Source organism: Salmo salar, chromosome ssa22, assembly GCF_905237065.1.
Source record: "Salmo salar chromosome ssa22, Ssal_v3.1, whole genome shotgun sequence".
In the NCBI taxonomy this organism is placed as follows: Eukaryota; Metazoa; Chordata; class Actinopteri; order Salmoniformes; family Salmonidae; genus Salmo; species Salmo salar.
The window spans coordinates 42,655,313-42,678,162 of NC_059463.1; the positions used below are offsets into that span (position 1 = coordinate 42,655,313).

Sequence of the window (22,850 nt, forward strand, 5' to 3'; positions counted from 1 at the left end):
ATGGGAGAGAACAGCAGCCAGGTTGTTAGGCTGTTTTTGATCAGCTCTGCCCTTATGCTTTAGCCTTTTTTTCAGAGAGACAATGGCCTCTATCTTGTGGACATACATGTGTTACAGAAGAATCCTGTTGCAGTTGCTCCCTGCTTCATAGGAGCTAATACCCATTGTTAAACAGGGCTGTACTCAATTGCCTCAATAACTAAATTGAGTCATTCTGTCTCTTGTGAGTCCAGAGGCCTTTCTAGGTCCAGCCCAAATCCTTACAACGTTTAAGGGGATTTTAGTTACCCTGACGCATGTGAATCCCTCTCAATCGCTTGCAGTATACTGAAGTAAACACTTAGACTGTGTCTTATATCTAAGAAAGAACATTCTCACAGAATTCTGACTATGGTGCTCTAGCAGAATGACAGCATTTATAGCAAGCTCAGCCACACAACACAACTGGCTATCATGCTAACTTCACTAGCATTGTTTATGTTTACCTGATTATGTCTGTCTCTATCAAGAATAGCTAGTTTCTGTTGTCATTCATTTCAAGCATATTGATGTTAAATTCCCTCCACTGAAGCTCAGCCTCACTTTTGAGCTTCATTGCCCTCCCACGGGGGGCCAGTACGGAGGGGGAAAAAAATGTATGAAATGTATTCACTACTGTAAGTCACTCTGAATAAGAGCATCTGCTAAATGACTAAAATGTAAAATGTAAATGTAAACAAAGACGGGGAATGAAAGGACATGAGTTCCCAGGCCAAGCATTAAGCATATGTGTTCCTTGTACGGTGCCTTCAGAAAGTATTCATACCACTTGAATTCAAAATTGATTAAATATATTATTTTCTCACCCATCTACACACAATACCCCATAATGACAAAGTGAAAATATGTTGTTGGAATTTTTTGCTAATATACTGAAAATTAAATGCAGAAATATCTCATTCACATAATGTAAATATTCACACCTCTGAGTCAATACTTGTAGAAGCACCTTTGGCAGTGATTACAGCTGTGAGTCTTCAAGCTCATTAACATGTTCAGGTCTTGCCATGGATTTTCAAGTAGATTTAAGTCAAAACTGTAACTCAGCAACTCAGGAACATTCACTGTCTTCTTGGTAAGCAACTCCAGTGTAGATTTGGCCTTGTGTTTTAGGTTATTGTCTTGTTGAAAGATTAATTAATCTCCCAGTGTCTGGTGGAAAGCAGACTGAACCAGATTTTCCTCTAGGATTTTGCCTGTGCTTAGCTCCATTCCGTTTATTTTTTTCATAAACAAACTCCCCAGTTCTTAAAGATTACAAGCATACCCATAACATACCTAGTGGTTAGAACGTTGGGCCAGTAACCGAAAGGTTGCTAGATCGTTCTGCCCCTGAACAAGGCAGTTAACCCACTGTTCTTAGGCAGTCTTTGTAAATAAGATTTTTTTCTTTACTGACTTGCCTAGTTAAATAAAGGTTAAATAAAAATACAAAAATAAAACATGATTCAGCCAGCACTATGCTTGAAAATATGGAGAGTTGTACTCAGCAATGTGTTGTATTGAATCTGCCCCAAACATAACACTTTTGAATTCAGGAAAGAAAGTTCATTGCTTTGCCACATTTTTTTGCAGTATTACTTTAGTGCCTTGTTGAAAACAGGGTGCATCTTTTGTAAAAAAAAAAAAAATCTGTACAGGCTTCCTTCTTTTCACTCTGTCAATTAAGTTAATATTGTGGACTACAATGTTGTTCATCCATCCTCAGTTTTCTCCTATCACAGCCATTAACCTCTTTAACGGTTTTAAAGTCACCATTGGCCTCATTGTGAAATCCCTGAGCGCTTTCCTTAATCTCCAGCAGCGGAGTTAGGAAGGATGCCTGTATCTTTGTAAGGACCAGGTGTATTGATATACCATCCAAAGTGTAATTAATAACTTCACTATGCTCAAAGTAATATTCACTGTCAAATTTTTTATTTTTTTACCCATCTACCAATCGGTGCCCTTCTTTGCGAGGCATTTGAAAACATCCCTGGTCTTTTTGGTTGAATCTGTTTTTGAAATTCACTGCTCGAAATGACCTTAGAGATAATTGTATGTGTGAGGCACAGAGATAAGGTAGTCATTCACAAATCATGTTAAATCAAATCAAATCAAATGTATTTATATAGCCCTTCTTACATCAGCTGATATCTCAAAGTGCTGTACAGAAACCCAGCCTAAAACCCCAAACAGCAAGCAATGCAGGTGTAGAAGCACGGTGACTAGGAAAAGGGTTTTGGCCCTAGAAAGGCCAAAACCTAGGAAGAAACCTAGAGAGGAACCAGGCTATGAGGGGTGGCCAGTCCTCTTCTGGCTGTGCCGGGTGGAGATTATAACAGAACATGGCCAAGATGTTCAAATGTTCATAAATGACTAGCATGGTCAAATAATAATAATCACAGTTGTCGAGGGTGCAACAAGCCTGCACCTCAAGAGTAAATGTCAGTTGGCTTTTCATAGCCGATCATTGAGAGTATCTCTACCGCTCCTGCTGTCTCTACAGAGTTGAAAACAGCAGGTCTGGGACAAGTAGTACGTCCGGTGAACAGGTCAGGGTTCCATAGCCGCAGGCAGAACAGTTGAAACTGGAGCAGCATCACGGCCAGGTGGACTGGGGACAGCAAAGAGTCATCATGTCAGGTAGTCCTGAGGCATGGTCCTAGGGCTCAGGTCCTCCGAGAGAGAGAAAGAAAGAAAGAGAGAATTAGAGAGAGCATACTTCAATTCACACAGGACACCGCATAAGACAGGAGAAATACTCCAGATGTAACAGACTGACCCTAGCCCCCGACACATAAACTACTGCAGCATAAATACTGGAGGCTGAGACAGGAGGGGTCAGGAGACACTGTGGCCCCATCCGATGATACCCCCGGACAGGGCCAAACAGGAAGGATATAACCCCACCCACTTTGCCAAAGCACAGCCCCCACACCACTAGAGGGATATCTTCAACCACCAACTTACCATCCTGAGACAAGGCCGAGTATAGCCCACAAAGGTCTCCGCCACGGCACAATCCAAGGGGGGGCGCCAACCCAGACAGGAAGACCACGTCAGTGACTCAACCCACTCAAGTGACGCAGGGACGGCATGGAAGAACACCAATAAGCCAGTGACTCAGCCCCTGTAATAGGGTTAGAGGCAGAGAATCCCAGTGGAGAGAGGTGAACCGGCCAGGCAGAGACGGCAAGGGCGGTTCGTTGCTCCAGAGCCTTTCCATTCACCTTCACACTCCTGGGCCAGACTACACTCAATCATAGGACCACTGAAGAGATGAGTCTTCAGTAAAGACTTAAAGGTTGAGACCGAGTCTGCATCTCTCACATGGATAGGCAGACCATTCCATAAAAATGGAGCTCTATAGGAGAAAGCCCTGCCTCCAGCTGTTTGCTTAGAAATTCTAGGGACAATTAGGAGGCCTGCGTCTTGTGACCGTAGCATACGTGTAGGTATGTACGGCAGGACCAAATCGGAAAGATAGGTAGGAGCAAGCCCATGTAATGCTTTGAAGATTAGCAGTAAAACCTTGAAATCAGCCCTTGCCTTAACAGGAAGCCAGAGTAGGGAGGCTAGCACTGGAGTAATATGATCAAATTGTTTGGTTCTAGTCAGGATTCTAGCAGCCGTATTTAGCACTAACTGAAGTTTATTTAGTGCTTTATCCGGGTAGCCGGAAAGTAGAGCATTGCAGTAGTCCAACCTAGAAGTAACAAAAGCATGGATTAATTTTTCTGCATCATTTGTGGACAGAAAGTTTCTGATTTTTGCAATGTTATGTAGATGGAAAAAAGCTGCCCTTGAAACAGTCTTCATATGTTCTTCAAAAGAGAGATCAGGGTCCAGAGTAACGCTGAGGTCCTTCAGTTTTATTTGAGACGAATGTACAACCATCAAGATTAATTGTCAGATTCAACAGAAGATCTCTTTGTTTCTTGGGACCTAGAACAAGCATCTCTGTTTTGTCCGAGTTTAAAAGTAGAAAGTTTGCAGCCATCCACTTCCTTATGTCCGAAACACAGGCTTCTAGCGAGGGCAATTTTTGGGCTTCACCGTGTTTCATTGAAATGTACAGCTGTGTGTCATCCGCATAGCAGTGAAATTTAACATTATGTTTTCGAATGACATCCCCAAGAGGTAAAATATATAGTGAAAACAATAGTGGTGCTAAAACGGAACTTTGAGGAACACCGAAATTTACAGTTGATTTGTCAGAGGACAAACCATTCACAGAGACAAACTGATATCTTTCCGACAGATAAGATCTAAACCAGGCCAGAACTTGTCCGTGTAGACCAATTTGGGTTTCCAATCTCTCCAAAAGAATGTGGTGATCGATGGTATCAAAAGCAGCACTAAGATCTAGGAGCACGAGGACAGATGCAGAGCCTCAGTCTGACATCATTAAAAGGTAATTTACCACCTTCACAAGTGCAGTCTCAGTGCTATGATGGGGTCTAAAACCAGACTGAAGCGTTTCGTATACATTGTTTGTCTTCAGGAAGGCAGTGAGTTGCTGCGCAACATTTTTTTTTTTTTGAGAGGAATGGAAGATTCGATATAGGCCGATAGTTTTTTATATTTTCTGGGTCAAGGTTTGGCTGGATTACTGCCACTTTTAGTGAGTTTGGTACACATCCGGTGGATAGAGAGCCGTTTATTATGTTCAACATAGGAGGGCCAAGCACAGGAAGCAACTCTTTCAGTAGTTTAGTTGGAATAGGGTCCAGTATGCAGCTTGAAGGTTTAGAGGCCATGATTATTTTCATCATTGTGTCAAGAGATATAGTACTAAAACACTTTAGTGTTTCCCTTGATCCTAGGTCCTGGCAGAGTTGTGCAGACTCAGGACAACGGAGCTTTGGAGGAATACGCAGATTTAAAGAGGAGTCCGTAATTTGCTTTCTAATGATCATGATCTTTTCCTCAAAGAAGTTCATGAATTTATTACTGCTGAAGTGAAAGCCATCCTCTCTTGGGGAATGCTTCTTTTTAGTTAGCTTTGCGACAGTATCAAAAATACATTTCGGATTGTTCTTATTTTCCTCAATTAAGTTGGAAAAATAGGATGATCGAGCAGCAGTGAGGGCTCTTCGATACTGCACGGTACTGTCTTTCCAAGCTAGTCGGAAGACTTCCAGTTTGGTGTGGCGCCATTTCCGTTCCAATTTTCTGGAAGCTTGCTTCAGAGCTCGTGTATTTTCTGTATACCAGGGAGCTAGTTTATTATGACAAATGTTTTTAGTTTTTAGGGGTGCAACTGCATCTAGGGTATTGCGCAAAGTTAAATTGAGTTCCTCAGTTAGGTGGTTAACCTCTCTGGGCTAGGCGGGACGAAATCGTCCCACCTACGCAACAGCCAGTGTAATCCCGTGGCGCGAAATGCTATTACTTCAATTTCTCAAACATATGACTATTTTACACCATTTTAAAGACAAGACTCTCGTTAATCTAACCACACTGTCCGATTTCAAAAAGGCTTTACAACGAAAGCAAAACATTAGATTATGTCAGCAGAGTACCCAGCCAGAAATAATCAGACACCCATTTTTCAAGCTAGCATATAATGTCACAAAAACCCAGAAGACAGCTAAATGCAGCACTAACCTTTGATGATCTTCATCAGATGACACACCTAGGACATTATGTTATACAATACATGCATGTTTTGTTCAATCAAGTTCATATTTATATCAAAAAACAGCTTTTTACATTAGCATGTGACGTTCAGAACTAGCATACCCCCGCAAACCTCCGGTGAATTTACTAAATTACTCACGATAAACGTTCACAAAAAACATAACAATTATTTTAAGAATTATAGATACAGAACTCCTTTGTGCAATCGAGGTGTCCGATTTTAAAATAGCTTTTCGGTGAAAGCACATTTTGCAATATTCTGAGTAGATAGCCCAGCCATCACGGCTAGCTATTTAGACACCCACCAAGTTTAGCCCTGACCAAACTCAGATTTACTATTACAAAAGTTTGATTACCTTTGGTGTTCTTCGTCAGAATGCACTCCCAGGACTGCTACTTCAATAACAAATGTTGGTTTGGTCCAAAATAATCAATCGTTATATCCAAATAGCGGCGTTTTGTTCGTGCGTTCAAGACACTATCCGAAGTGTAAATAAGGGTCACGAGCATGGCGCAATTCGTGACAAAATAATTCGAAATATTCCATTACCGTACTTCGAAGCATGTCAACCGCTGTTTAAAATCCATTTTTATGCCATTTTTCTCGTAAAAAAGCGATAATATTCCGACCGGGAATCTGCGTTTAGGTAAGCAGACGAAAGAAAACAAGGCATGGGGTCGACGCGGGCACGAGCCTGAGTCTCACAGTACTGTAACCAGCCACTACCCAAACGCACTACTTTTTTTCAGCCAGAGCCTGCAAAGCCACGATTCAGCTTTTTGCCGCCTTCTGAGAGCCCATGGGAGCCGTAGGAAGTGTCACGTAACAGCAGAGATCCTCTGTAATGGATAGAGATAATCAAGAAGGGCAAGAGATTGTCAGACAGGCCACTTCCTGCATGGAATCTTCTCAGGTTTTGGCCTGCCATATGAGTTCTGTTATACTCACAGACACCATTCAAACAGTTTTAGAAACTTTAGGGTATTTTCTATCCAAAGCCAATAATTATATGCATATTCTAGTTACTGGGCAGGAGTAGTAATCAGATTAAATCGGGTACGTTTTTTATCCAGCCGTGTCAATACTGCCCCCTAGCCCTAACAGGTTAACTGATTTTTGTCCTCTGATGTCTTTCGGTAGGCAGAGGGAGTCTGGAAGTGCATCAAGGAATCTTTGGGCTGTCTAAGAATTTATAGCACGACTTTTGATGCTCCTTGGTTGGGGTCTGAGCAGATTATTTGTTGCGATTGCAAACGTAATAAAATGGTTGTCCGATAGTCCAGGATTATGAGGAAAAACATTAAGATCCACAACATTTATTCCACGGGACAAAACTAGGTCCAGAGTATGACTGTGGCAGTGAGTAGGCCCAGAGACATGTTGGACAAAACCCACTGAGTCGATGATGGCTCCGAAAGCCTTTTGGAGTGAGTCTGTGGACTTTTCCATGTGAATATTAAAGTCACCAAAAATGTGAATATTATCTGCTGTGACTACAATGTCCGATAGGAATTCAGGGAACTCAGTGAGGAACGCTGTATATGGCCCAGGAGGCCTGTAAACAGTAGCTATAAAAAGTGATTGAGTAGATTTCATGACTAGAAGCTCAAAAGACGAAAACGTCGTTGTTGTTTTTTTTGTAAATTGAAATTTGCTATTGTAAATGTTAGCAACACCTCCCCGCCTTTGCGGGATGCACGGGGGATATGGTCACTAGTGTAACCAGGAGGTGAGGCCTTATTTAACACAGTAAATTCATCAGGCTTAAGCCATGTTTCAGTCAGGCCAATCATATCAAGATTATGATCAGTGATTAGTTCATTGACTATAACTGCCTTTGAAGTGAGGGATCTAACATTAAGTAGCCCTATTTTGAGATGTGAGGTATCACGATCTCTTTCAATAATGGCAGGAATGGAGGAGGTCTTTATTCTAGTGAGATTGCTAAGGCGAACACCGCCATGTTTAGTTTTTGCGAGGGGCAGAAAACAGTTTTCAACCAGCGATTGAGTTGTGAGACTCGGCTGTAGAGCTCATCACTTGCCCTAACTGGGAGGGGGCCAGAGACAATTACTCGATGCCGACACATCTTTCTAGCTGATTTACACGCTGAAGCTATGTTGCGTTTGGTGACCTCTGACTGTTTTATCCTAACATCGTTGGTGCCGACGTGGATAACAATATCACTATACTCTCTACACTCGCCAGTTTTAGCTTTAGCCAGCACCATCTTCAGATTAGCCTTAACGTCGGTAGCCCTGCCCCTTGGTAAACAGTGTATGATCGCTGGATGATTCGTTTTAAGTCTAATACTGCGGGTAATGAGTCGCCAATGACTAGGGTTTTCAATTTGTCAGAGCTAACAGTGGGAAGCTTCAGCGTCTCAGTTCTCGGACCAGGAGGAGTAGAGACCAGAGAAGGCTCGGCCTCTGACTCCGACTCGCTGCTTAATGGGGAGAACCGGTTGAAAGTTTCTGTCGGCTGAATGAGCGACACCGGTTGAGCATTCCTACAGCATTTCCCTCCAGAAGCCATGAGAAAGTTGTCCGGCTGCGGGGACCGTGCGAGGGGATTTATACTACTATCTGTACTTACTGGTGGCACAGACGCTGTTTCATCCTTTCCTACACTGAAATTACCCTTGCCTAACGATTGCGTCTGAAGCTGGGCTTGCAGCACAGCTATCCTCACCGTAAGGCGATCGTTCTCCTGTATATTATGAGTACAGCGACTGCAAATAGAAGGCATCATGTTAATGTTACTACTTAGCTTCGGCTGTTGGAGGTCTTGACGAACCATGTCCAGATAAAACGTCTGGAGTGAAAAAGTTGAATTAAATAAAGTTGAGTGAGAGAAAAACTAAAAATATAAACGGTAATTAAAAAGTAAAAACCGTAAAGTTGTCAGGTAGCAAAGTAAGGTTGGCAACAAAAACGCACACCAGCACGTAAACAAGTCTGCAAGTTGTGTACTGACCTACACACAATTATTGCACACAGAGTGAGTCTGTGGGTCGAATACTTAGGAGTTGAATAATTAATTATTGACTCAAGGCATTTCAGCTTTTCATTTTGTATTAACTTATAAACATTTCTAAAAACATAATTCCACTTTGACATTATGGGGTATTGTGTGTAGGTCAGTGATAAAAAAAAATCTAAGGCTGTAACACAATAAAATGTGGAAAAAGTAAATGGGTGTGAATACTTTCTGAAGGCACTGTATAGTATTGTATTGTACATGTGTACCCCAATATTCTTTCACACACACACACACACACACACACACACACACACACACACACACACACACACACACACACACACACACACACACACACACATAACCTCTATCACTCCAGTATCCCTGCTCGTTGTAAATGTGGTGTTGGAACTGACCCTGTATATAGCTTACTTACTTCTTGTGTTCTTATTTTTATTTCTTGTGTGTTTTTGTTCTACCTTATGTTATTTTTTTGTACTGCATTGATATTGATTACTGTATTGTTGGGTTTGGAGCTGGCAAGAAAGGTATTTCACTGTACATCTGCACGTGATATTAAAACTTGAAACACAGAGCCACACACACAGCCACACACAGCCACAGGACACCTATGTTATTTCTCATAGAAACACTTAATTGTTTGGATCAGTCATTGTTTGGGTAACTCATTGTTTGGATCAGTCATTGTTTGGTTCAGTTATTGTTTGGGTAATCCATTCAACTGTATGGCGCCGACGGATTGGGCTGCCGTGCTTCTGGCTCTTAGGAAACTTTTAGGTATTTACCGTAATTTCCGGATTATAAGCCGCTACTTTTTTCCCACGCTTTGAACCTCGCGGCTTACCTTCTCTAGGGCCGGCGGGACGAAATCGTTCCACCTACGTAACAGCCAGTGGAATCCTGTGGCGCGTTATTCAAATACCTTAGAAATGCTAGACTTCAATTTCTAAAACATATGACTATTTTACACCATTTTAAAGACAAGACTCTCGTTAATCTAACCACACTGTCCGATTTTAAAAAGGCTTTACAACGAAAGCAAAACATTAGATTATGTCAGCAGAGTACCCAGCCAGAAATAATCAGACACCCATTTTTCAAGCTAGCATATAATGTCACAAAAACCCAGAAGACAGCTAAATGCAGCACTAACCTTTGATGATCTTCATCAGATGACACACCTAGGACATTATGTTATACAATACATGCATGTTTTGTTCAATCAAGTTCATATTTATATCAAAAACCAGCTTTTTACATTAGCATGTGACGTTCAGAACTAGCATACCCCCCCGCAAACTTCCGGTGAATTTACTAAATTACTCACGATAAACGTTCACAAAAAACATAATTATTTTAAGAATTATAGATACAGAACTCCTCTATGCACTCGATATGTCCGATTTTAAAATAGCTTTTCGGTGAAAGCACATTTTGCAATATTCTAAGTAGATAGCCCGGCATCACAGGGCTAGCTATTTAGACACCCAGCAAGTTTAGCACTCACCAAAGTCATATTTTCTATAAGAAAAATGTTATTACCTTTGGTGTTCTTCGTCAGAATGCACTCCCAGGACTTCTACTTCAATAACAAATGTTGGTTTGGTCCCAAATAATCCATAGTTATATCCAAATAGCGGCGTTTTGTTTGTGCGTTCAAGACACTATCCGAAAGGGTAAATAAGGGTTACGAGCATGGCGCATTTCGTGACAAAAAAATTCTAAATATTCCATTACCGTACCTCGAAGCATGTCAACTGCTGTTTAAAATCCATTTTTATGCAATTTTTCTCGTAAAAAAGCGATAATATTCAGACCGGGAATCTGCATTTAGGTAAACAGACGAAAGAAAATAAAGCATGGGGTCGACTCGGGCACGCGCCTAAGCCCATAGTACTCTGATCGGCCACTTGCCAAAAGTGATAATGTGTTTCAGCCAGAGGCTGCCTCGATATCATTCAGCTTTTTCCCGGGCTCTGAGAGCCTATGGGAGCCGTAGGAAGTGTCACGTTAGAGCAAAGATCCTCAGTCTTCAATAAAAAGAGCCAAGATGAACAACAACTTGTCAGACAGGCCACTTCCCATATAGAATCCTCTCAGGTTTTTGCCTGCCATATGAGTTCTGTTATACTCACAGACACCATTCAAACAGTTTTAGAAACTTTAGGGTGTTTTCTATCCAAAGCCAATACTTATATGCATATTCTAGTTACTGGGCAGGAGTAGTAACCAGATTAAATCGGGTACGTTTTTTTATCCGGCCGTGTCAATACTGCCCCCTACCCCCAACAGGTTAAACAATGACGCGGCTAATATATGGATTTTCCCACTTTCAAATTTTTTTCCAAAAAAACACATTCTGTGACGTGCTCAGTTTTTTGCCGGCATGAAGCTTTCATTAGACCAATGAAATTGCCGAACGGGTTAAGGTCAAACAACTGTTTTGTTTACTGTTTAGATTAAATCGAGCGCTCTCAAACTTCCCATCATTCTGATTACGGTAGTCATTTTGTCACCCTCATCATGGCAAAGACACGGAGAAATGCATATGATGCAGCTTTCAAGTTGAAGGCGATTGATCTTGCTGTTGGAAAAGGAAATAGAGCTGCTGCACGGGAGCTTGGTCTTAACCTGTTATGGCTAGGGGGCAGTATTTTCACGGCTGGATAAAAAACGTACCGATTTAATCTGATTATTAGTCCTGCCCAGAAACTAGAATATGCATATAATTATTAGCTTTGGATAGAAAACACTCCAAAGTTTCTAAAACTGTTTGAATGGTGTCTGTGAGTATAACAGAACTCATTTGGCAGGCCAAAACGTGAGAAGATTCTGTACAGGAAGTACCCTGTCTGACCATTTCTTGAACTTCTTTGCCATCTCTATCCATTACAAAGGATCTCTGCTCTAACGTGACACTTCCTACGGCTCACATGGTCTCTCAGAGCCCAGGAAAAAGCTGAATGACTTAATTCAAAGCCCTGGCTGAAACACACGAGCGCTTTTGCTAAGTGGTCTATCAGAGGACAAAGGGCTTAGGCTCGTGCACTGGCCGCCCCGTCTTTCTGTTTTTCCCTTTATTTGCCGAAACACAGATTCCCGGTCGGAATATTATCGCTTTTTACGAGAAAAATGGCATAAAAATTGATTTTAAACAGCAGTTGACATGCTTCAAGTACGGTAATGAAATATTTAGAAATCGTTTGTCACGAAATGCGCCATCGCGCGACCCTTATTTAGCATTCGGATAGTGTCTAGAACGCACCAAACAAAACGCCGCTATTTGGATATAACGATGGATTATTTTGGACCAAACCAACATTTGTTATTGAAGTAGAAGTCCTGGGAGTGCATTCTGACGAAGAACAGGAAAGGTAATCAAACTTTTCTAATAGAAAATCTGATATTGGTGAGTGCTAAACTTGGTGGGTGTCTAAATAGCTAGCCCTGTGATGCCGGGCTATCTACTGAGAATATTGTAAAATGTGCTTTCACCGAAAAGCTATTTTAAAATCTGACATATCGAGTGCTTAACCTCTTGGGGCTAGGTGGGACGCTAGCGTGCCACCCGTGGTGCACTCCATCAACAGCAGGTGCATTTCAAGAGCGGCAAATTTGAATCCAAATAAATGTCAAAATTCAAATTTTTCAAAAATACAACTATTTTACACCATTTGAAAGATAAACATCTCCTTAATCTAACCACGTTTTACGATTTCAAAAAGGTTTTACGGCGAAAGCATAAATTTAGAGTATGTTAGGACAGTACATTTACAAGAGTTGTGTGTAATGTTTTGTCAAGTCAAAGACAGGGTCACCAAAACCATAAAACCAGCTAAAATGATGCACTAACCTTTTACAATCTCCATCAGATGACACTCCTAGGACATTATGTTAGACAATGCATGCATTTTTAGTTCTATCAAGTTCATATTTATATCCAAAAACAGCGTTTTACTATGGCATTGATGTTGAGGAAATCGTTTCCCTCCAATAACCGGCAGTCAAGTCAGCGTAACAAATTAAATAATTAAAATTAGAAAACATTGGTAAAATATTATATTGTCATTTAAAGAATTATAGATTTACATCTCTTGAACGCAATCAACTTGCCAGATTTAAAAATAACCTTACTGGGAAATCACACTTTGCAATAATCTGAGCACTGCGCCCAGAAAAATACGCGTTGCGATACAGACTAGACGTCATGTTGGGGAGATCTAAAATCGAAAATACTATGTAAATAATCCATTACCTTTGATTCTCTTCATCAGATGTCACTTCCAGGTATCACAGGTCCATAACGAATGTAGTTTTGTTCAAAAAAGCTCATCATTTATGTCCAAAAATCTCCGTCTCGTTAGCACATGATGTAAGCCAGCCGGACTTCTCGTCATGAACGAGGGGAAAAAATATATTTCCGTTCGTTCAAACATGTCAAACGTTGTATAGCATAAATCATTAGGGCCTTTTTAACCAGAACATGAATAATATTCAAGGTGGACGAATGCATACTCTTTTATAACGTATTGGAACGAGGGTACCCAACATGAACTCGCGCGCCAGGTGTCTAGTGGGACATCATCGTTCCATGGCTCTTGTTCGGTCAGATCTCCCTCCAGAAGACTCAAAACACTTTGTAAAGGCTGGTGACATCTAGTGGAAGCAATAGGAAGTGCCAAAATATTCCTAAACCCCTGTGTTTTTCAATGGGATAGGTTTAAAGTCAATACAACACATCAGGTATCCACTTCCTGTCAGAAAATGTCTCAGGGTTTTGCCTGCCAAATGAGTTCTGTTATACTCACAGACACCATTCAAACAGTTTTGGAAACTTTCGAGTGTTTTCTATCCATATATAATAAGTATATGCATATTCTAGTTACTGGGTAGGATAAGTAACCAGATTAAATCGGGTACATTTTTTTTATCCAGACGTGCAAATGCTGCCCCCTAGACCCAACAGGATAAAGGAGTTCTGTATCTATAATTCTTAAAATAATTATGTTTTTTGTGAACGTTTATCGTGAGTAATTTAGTAAATTCACCGGAGGTTTGCGGGGGGTATGCTAGTTCTGAACGTCACATGCTAATGTAAAAAAGCTGGTTTTTGATATAAATATGAACTTGATTGAACAAAACATGCATGCATTGTATAACATAATGTCCTAGGGTTGTCATCTGATGAAGATCATCAAAGGTTAGTGCTGCATTTAGCTGTGGTTTTGTTTTTTGTGACATTATATGCTAGCTTGAAAAATGGGTAGTCTGATTATTTCTGGCTGGGTACTCTGCTGACATAATCTAATGTTTTGCTTTCGCTGTAAAGCCTTTTTGAAATCGGACAGTGTGGTTAGATTAACGAGAGTCTTGTCTTTAAAATGCTGTAAAATAGTCATATGTTTGAAAAATGGAAGTTTTCGGATTTTAGAGGAATTTGTATTTCGCACCACGCCCATCATTGGATATTGGAGCAGGTGTTCCGCTAGCGGAACATCTAGATGTAAGAGGTTAATGAGTCGATGATAAGACGTTGGAAACAGCAGCTTTAGGAATTGACTCAGTGCAAAAAGACAACTAAAGCTTACTGCTAATTTTTTATTTTTTGTTACAAGCCGTGTTTCGTTAAAGCCTATTTATTTTTGTTACAAGCCGTGTTTCGTTAAAGCCTAATTATTTTTGTTACAAGCCGTGATTCGTTAAAGCCTGTGTAAAGTTCATTTGTTTCAATGTACCGGTAGGCACCTGCGGCTTATAGACATGTGCGGCTTATTTATGTTCAAAATAATATATATTTTTTAATTCAGTGGGTGCGGCTTATATTCAGGTGCGCTCAATAGTCCGGAAATTACGGTAGTTTTTTTAATGTGTTATTTTTTACATTATTAGCCCAGGAAATTTTTGGTGTTATTACATACAGCCCGAGAGAACTTTTGGATATCAGAGCGGCGGTAACTCACCAGCATTAACAGCATTACAACCAGCAAAACAACTTTCCCGAATCGGATCCTTTGTTTGTACCCCCCAGGGCAATTGAACTGGCTGAGCCAAAACACCACCGTTGGAAAAGAGGTACTCGGAGTGGTCTTCTAGTCCGACTCAGGAGGCGCGCATACCACCCACCGCTTCCGAATATATTACTTGCTAAAGTTCAGTCTCTGGATAATAAAGTTGACGAGTTCAGGGCGAGGATTTCCTTCTAGAGAGACATCAGGGATTTTAACATACTCTGTTTCACGGAAACGTGGCTCTCTCGGGATATACTGTCTAAGTCCGTACAGCCAGTTGGGTTCTCAATTCATTGCGCAGACAGGAATAAATATCTCTCAGAGAAGAAGAAGAGGGTGTATGTTTCATGATTAACTACTCATGGTGTGATGGTGATAACATACAGAAACGCGCAAAACTGAAAGTGCGAACCATCACATTTAATCAGGGCAAGGTGACTGGGAATATTGCCAAATACAAACAGTGTAGTTATTCCCTCCATAAGGAAATCAAACAGGCAAAACGTCAGTACAGAGACAAAGTGGAGTCGCAATTCAACAGCTCAGACACGAGACGTACAGTATCTCACAAAAGTGAGTACACCCCTCACATTTTTGTAAATATTTGAGTTTATCTTTTCATGTGCAACACTGAAGAAATGACACTTTGCTACAATGTAAAGTAGTGAGTGTACAGCTCGTATAACAGTGTAAATTTGCTGTCCCCTCAAAATAACTCAACACACAGCCATTAATGTCTAAACCGCTGGCAACAAAAGTGAGTACACCCCTAAGTGAAAATGTCCAAATTTATTTAACCAGGTAGGCAAGTTGAGAACAAGTTCTCATTTACAACTGCGACCTGGCCAAGATAAAGCAAAGCAGTTCGACACATATAACAACACAGAGTTACACATGGAGTAAAACAAACATACAGTCAATAATACAGTAGAAAAATAAGTCTATATACAATGTGAGCAAATGAGGTGAGATAAGGGAGGTGAATAATGTGAATAATAATAATAATAAATAAATAATGTGAATAAGACATTTAAGCATGTTTACCCTCACAAGGCTGCTGGCCCAGATGGCATCCCTGGCCACGTCCTAAGAGCATGTGCAGACCAGCTGGCCGGAGTGTTTACAGATATATTCAATCTCTCCCTATCCCAGGCTACTGTCCCAACATGCTTCAAGATGTCCACCATTGTTCCCGTACCCAAGAAAGCAAAGGTAACTGAATGAAGTGACTAGCGCCCCTTGTCATCATGAAGTGCTTTGAGAGACTATTCAAGGATCACCTCTACCTTACCTGCCACCCTAGACCCACTTCAATTAGCTTACCGCCCCAATAGATCCACAGACGATGCAATCGCACTGCACACTGCCCTATCCCATCTGGACAAGAGGAATACCTATGTAAGAATGCTGTTCATTGGCTATAGCTCAGCATTCAACAACATAGTACCCACCAAGCTTATCATTAAGTTCGAGGCCATGGGTCTCAACCCTGCCCTGTGCATCTGGGTCCTGGACTTCCTGACGGGCCGCCCCCAGGTGGTGAAGGTAGGAAACAAAACCTCCACTTCGCTGATCCTCAAAACACTGGGGCCCCACGAGGATGCGTGCTCAGCCCCCTCCTGTACTCTATGTTCACCCATGACTGCGTGGCCATGCACGCTTCCAACTCAATCATCAAGTTTGCAGACAACACAACAGTAGTAGGCCTGATTACCAACAATGATGAGACAGCATACAGGGAGGAGGTGAGGGGCCTGGGAGTGTGCTGGCAGGAAAATAACCTCTCACCCATTGTCAACAAAACTAAGGAGCTGATCGTGGACTTCAGGTAACAGCAGAGGGAACACTCCTCTATCCAGAATCGATGGGACCGCAGTGGACTAGGTGAAAAGCATTAAGTTCCTCGGCGTACTCATCACTGACGATCTGAAATGGTCCACTCACACAGACAGTGTGGTGAAGAAGGCGCAACAACGCCTCTTCAACCTCAGGAGGCTGAAGAAATTTGGCTTGGCACCTAAAACCCTGCACAACTGAGAGCATTCTGTCAGGCTGACTGTCGATGCAGTTGCCTGGTACAGCAAATGCACCGCCTGCAACCGCAAGGCTCTCCAGAGGGTGGTGCGGTCTGCCCAACGCATCACTGGGGGCAAACTAACTGCCCTCCAGGACACCTACAGCACCCGATGTCACAGGAAGGCCAAAAAGATCATCAAGGACAACAACCACCCGATCCACTGCCTGTTCACCCCGCTATCATCCAGAAGGCGAGGTCAGTACAGGGGCGAAAATCTGATATCAACTTTGGAGGGGACAATTACATGAAATGTTCTCAAGAGCAATTCCTGAGGGGGACACCAAAAGTAGTGCTGTAACACATAGCCTACATTGTAATATGGTAAATGTATATTGAGGAACCAAAGAAATAAGGTGTTTGCCGTTCTCCTAACTACCGGTACCCAAAACTACACAACTAATCACAACAGCAATACCATTGCCTTTAACAAATCTTAGTTCAGTCACCAGTTTAAGTTGAGAGTGGGGGTATCCATGGCATTTTCCAATTATGTTCCTATTTTACAAGTCAAAAAAATTGAGAACCTTTCATAATGTTGCCAAACAAAGACTCAACAAACTTACCTGAGACTCCCTGTCTCTGCCAGTCTGTCCCTGCATATCTGTCCCCAACTCTGCTGTCTGTGTGCCATCTGTTGCCTGCTCTGCCTAATGACATCATTGTGAAACATTTCCATTAGAATTTCATTTCTTTCTTATGAACATTTTATCAACTAGTCTTTGAGATATTAGGCTACTAGGGTTCTTACTTTGCGTTTTGGTGTACTGAAAAATAGTCTGATGTCCGTCTTTTATTTTTCTGCCATTTTTCTACCTGGCTGGCTGGCTACACACACACACAGTGTGTAGGTTATTTACAGTAGGAGATGGGCTTCTATCATCTTATCTTTTATCATTCTATTTGGGCTTCGATCTAAAAGGTAGCTAGCAAATGTGAAACGGATTAAAATGACAAGAGTTGACAGCTGTATGAGTTCACCATTTACACAACATATGCTGCAACCTTTTGTAATTTTAATAGTTTGTTTCATATTGGCTGGCTTCCAACAATAGCTGAATTTGCAAAGCTAGCGAGCACCAATTCCGTTTCAGTGGTGTTTATTATAATCTTTGCTACCCGGGTTAAATAAAGGTGAAATAAAATAAATAAATAAAAGTTCCCTTGCGACAATTTAGCTTTTGCAACGAGACCATTAAATATATTTAAGACAATGGTAGAAGAGAGTGTAGTTCTGTTCAGTTTGGACTTCAGTTTATCGCTAACCTTATCACAGGGACTTTGAAGCACTAACTTACATCATCTGCATGCTGATCTTGGAATAAATTGACGATAGCAAAGATTCCATCTTTGACAAGGCCACATAAATGGAATAGGTACTTGCTAGCTTAATAGTTAATATTTGCCCGCTAGCTCTGCATATTCAGCTAGTGTGTGTGCGCGATTGACTGGATTAACCTCACGTCAGTTACGTTCATTGAGTGTCTTTCAGACAGTGGATACCACCCCTCTGTTACCTTGCCAAATAAGGAACTGGCAGTGGATCAAACCATTGTGAGGCAAAGGGTGGGGGGGGGTCGCAATCTTTTGAAACTTAAAAACGCGCTATTAAGTGTCTATAATCAGCACAATTGTTTTCATTGCGTATTATTAATATTATTTAAATTACATAGTTATGTTTCAGTGATATATTGGGGGGGACAAATCATATTTTTCCCAGGGATTTCCGCCCCTGGGTCAGTACATGTGCATCAAAGATGGGACCGAGAGACTGAAAAACAGCTTCTATCTCAAGGCCATCAGACTGTTAAATATCCATCACTAGCACATTAGAGGCTGCTGCCCTATATACATACCGTCATTTCCGGACTATTAAGCACACCTGAATATAAGCCGCACCCACTGAATTAAAAAAATATATTATTTTGAACATAAATAAGCCGCACATGTCTATAAGCCGCAGGTGCCTACCGGTACATTGAAACAAATGAACTTTACACAGGCTTTAACGAAACACGGCTTGTAACAAAAATAAATAGGCTTTAACGAAACACGGCTTGTAACAAAAAATAAAAAATTAGCAGTAAGCTTTAGTTGTCTTTTTGCACTGAGTCAATTCCTCACGCTGCTGTTTCCAACGTCTTATCATCGACTCATTAAGACCAAGCTCCCATGCAGCAGCTCTATTTCCTTTTCCAACAGCCAGATCAATCGCCTTCAACTTGAAAGCTGCATCATATGCAATTCTCCGTGTCTTTGCCATGATGAGAGTGACAAAATGACTACCGTAATCAGAATGATGGGAAGTTTGAGAGCGCTCGATTTAATCTAAACAGTAAACAAAAACGTTGTTTGACCTTAACCCGTTCGGCAATTTCATTGGTCTAATGAAAGCTTCATGCCGCCAAAAAACTGAGCACGTCACAGAATGTGTTTTTTGGGGAAAAAAGAAATGAAAGCGGGAAAAATCCATATATTAGCCGCGTCATTGTTTAAGCCGCGAGGTTCAAAGCGTGGGAAAAAAGTTGCGGCTTACAGTCTGGAATTTACGGTAGACTTGAAATCACTGGCCACTTTAAAAATGGAACCCTAGTCACTTTAATAATGTTTACATATTTTGCATTACTCATCTCATATGTAGAACTGTATTCTAACCTATTCTACTGTATCGCTCTGACATTGCTCGTCCAAATATTTATATATTCTTAATTCCATTCCTTTACTTTAGATTTTTGTGTATTGTTGTCAAATTTTTTGATATTACTTGTTAGATATTACTGCACTGTTGGAACTAGAAACACAAGCATTTTGCTATACCCGCAATAACATCTGCTGAGCACGGGTATGTGACAAATAAAATTAGATTTAATTGATAATATTTTGTAAACAGTCCTAAAAAAGGTCTAAATCTCCCACTGGGTTTTAAGATGGTTCATCCCCATCTCTCTCTGAGGAAGGTTTATGGACTGGACCTAGGAGTATTGCGTGTTCAGATCCTCGGAAGTTGAGTTATTTCCGTATTGCTCCCTATTGGTTGATTCTAGCACTTCAAGTGAGAAACTCAGAGCTCAACTAGTTTCCAAGTCGGACATTTCAGAGTTTCCTAGTTCCCACTAGCACGTGAACGCTGCATATGCTCAGAGCAGGGGGGGACTAAGACTTGGGGGACTAGTAGTATCATTGAGAAAGGATATATTTTTCTTCTCTGTAGCTAGGACCAGCATCAGAGAGTATTGGGCCACCATTAAACTCATATCTCCACTGATTGAACTACATCAGAATGAAAATATATGTATTTATTCAGATAGCCCTACTTTCGCTACATACTGCGAGTTGGTGTTTGTAAAAACAGACATAGGAGTTTAAGAAAGAGAGAGCGAGAGAGCCATCAGATGGGATAGGTATAACCAAGGCAAGCTAGTAGGCTCACCACATTCCTGTTACACACATTCTCACACTAACACCCTCTTATTCATGGAATTCCCAGGTCAGCAAAACCTTAGCTTAGTTAATACAGTAATTACATGTTTATTTGCTGACCTTTACGTGAACCGCTTACAGTACATCCGTGTGGGATTGTCTGTTCCTGTGAAGCCGACGTCACACACACGCACACATATGCACACACACACTGAGCGCTTGTTACGTACGTGGACATGGGGTCAGACAGAGGCTTAGACACAGGTGGAGGTAGTTAACACTAAGCTCCTCATGTCTCAGACAGGTCTCCCGCCTCGCTTCAACTCTACTGCGCCAAACACACTTCAGGAACTACTAGACAGTGCAAAAACAGGCCTAGGGTTCGTCCAACCAGGATTTCCGGAAAACCTGGGAGTTTTGGGAAAGTTACTGTTGCAACCCTACCAGAAACTACGGGACAGTGCAACAACAGTCTTCTAATCAATGACAATCCTTTAATGTTTATATGTATTTCCTTTAGGCCTTATTCTATGCCTTCCCTGTGGCTCAGTTGGTAGAGCATGGTGTTTGCAACGCCAGCATGGTGTGTGCAACGCCAGGGTTGTGGGTTTGATTCCCATGGGGGGCCAGTACAAAAATAATAAAAATAAATGTTTTTTAAAAAAATGCATAAAATGAAATGTATGTATTCACTACTGTAAGTCGCTCTGGATAAGAGTGTCTGCTAAATGACTAAAATGTAAATGTAATTCTTTAATCAATTATCACATATCTGATCTGGAGTCCATAACATGTCAGAGAGTGTCCAAAGTATAAAGCAAAACAGGAGTGACATACTGTAGATCTGTTCTCAAGAGCAGGTGATTGTATGAACATTACTGTCTGTATTTTGTCCACTGAAGGCATGTGACCTATAATTATGTGAAAGTCTGTATTGTAATTATGACTTATAGTTCACTACAGTTAAACAACAGTGTTGTCACAGTTCCTCAGGGAGAGGGGGCTGTATACAGTAGCACTGTTTGTTCAGTAGGGCCTCATCTGTTCATCGGTACATTTTGTGGTACCCTGCCCCTTAGGAACAATTATCATTGTTTTCCTGGGTCGTACTGTAGTTTCGCCTTGTTGGCTGACATGTTGACTGGCTCTGATAGGTCTGTGGTCCGCAGACACTAATTATCAACAGACACTGTAATATAAGATATACAGTAATTTGATTTATCCTTCAGGACGATTAGATACAACAAAACTAAAAGCCTATACTGTATTGCTTTATAGGTATTGTGAATGCAGAATTTGGGAATTCCCTGACTGATTGTATGGATTGATTTCAGTGCCAACAGAAATTGTATTTACATTTTATAATTTTGAATTTGTATTAGGATATTGAATTAGAATTTAATATTTGTTTATGTTTAATGCATAAATGGAATAATTTAATTCATCATTTGAACTTGTATGTCATTATTTGAAACGGAAATGAATGCAAATTGCATTTTTTTGTTTTTGTGACACTTCCTTCTAATGCAGCCTGTGATCATCATGGAGGGGAACAGAAGGCACGTCCATGCTCCAGAGAGTAGCTCATAGCCAAAACGGTTCAAATGCTAGAGCCAAATTCATAGGAAGAAAATAAATTCAACATGCCACATTAGCTTCAGAAACCTTCTGTTGGCTTCAGAAGTTTCTGTTTACCACTGTCACGGCTGTTTAAAGGATCGGACCAAGGCGCAGCGTGTTTGTAGTTACACATTATTTATTATTATCGTGAAACGTTGCAATACACCAAATACTTGAAATAACAAAACAACAAAACCGTGACGCAGAGAGAATATACACTACTCACAAATTAACAACCCACAAACACAAGTGGAAAAACCCCCTACTTAAATATGATCTCCAATTAGAGACAACGAGGACCGGCTGCCTCTAATTGGAGATCATCCAACAACCCCAACATAGTAATAGAAACCTAGAAAAACCACATAGAAAACCACCCAAAAACACCCCCTGTCACGCCCTGACCTACTCTACTATAGAAAATGTCATCTTACAAGGGTCAGGACGTGACAACCACAGTGAATGTTTGATTCTATCTGTTCTCCTATACCTTTCCTGTCAGGAAAAGGACTAGGATGTTGTCTCTGGTTTTGAATCTAAATTTAAAGAACTCAGTTTGAAAACTGAATCTGTATGTATTTGAGAAGTTGAATATAGGAAACTTTGGTAACACTTTACTTGACACCCAGCGTCATAACATGTTATGACACTGTCATAACCATGTCATAATATGTCATAACGGCTGACATAACTTGTCAAAACCTGTAATAATATGGTCAAAACACTGTCATGACACATATATTTAGACCTGTTGTGACATATAATGCATTATTTCATGGCTGGTTATGACACCAACATAAGAGTGTCAAAACCTACCACACAAGGAAGAACATTCCATTACACCATAGCCTACATATCAACAGTATGTTTGTTATATTTTCTGAAATTGACCATATCAAATTATCATTGTAATTGCACACAACGTTATATCAGACAAGCACCTACCCCAATGCACTTTTGCTGTTGACTGGGATGAATGTAGGAGCAGATTTCAGGAGCAGGACAAAACACCCTCTTTTTGACTGATGATTGACATAAGGGCATATACAGTACGTGATAG

At 40.9% G+C, this 22,850-nt stretch overlaps 1 protein-coding gene across 1 annotated transcript in view; it reads left to right on the top strand.

Annotated features, from left to right (window-relative positions):
• LOC106583446 (protein bicaudal D homolog 2) overlaps positions 1 to 22,850 on the top strand; it is a 43,258-nt gene that overhangs the window by 1,150 nt on the left and 19,258 nt on the right. The window lies entirely within an intron of this gene.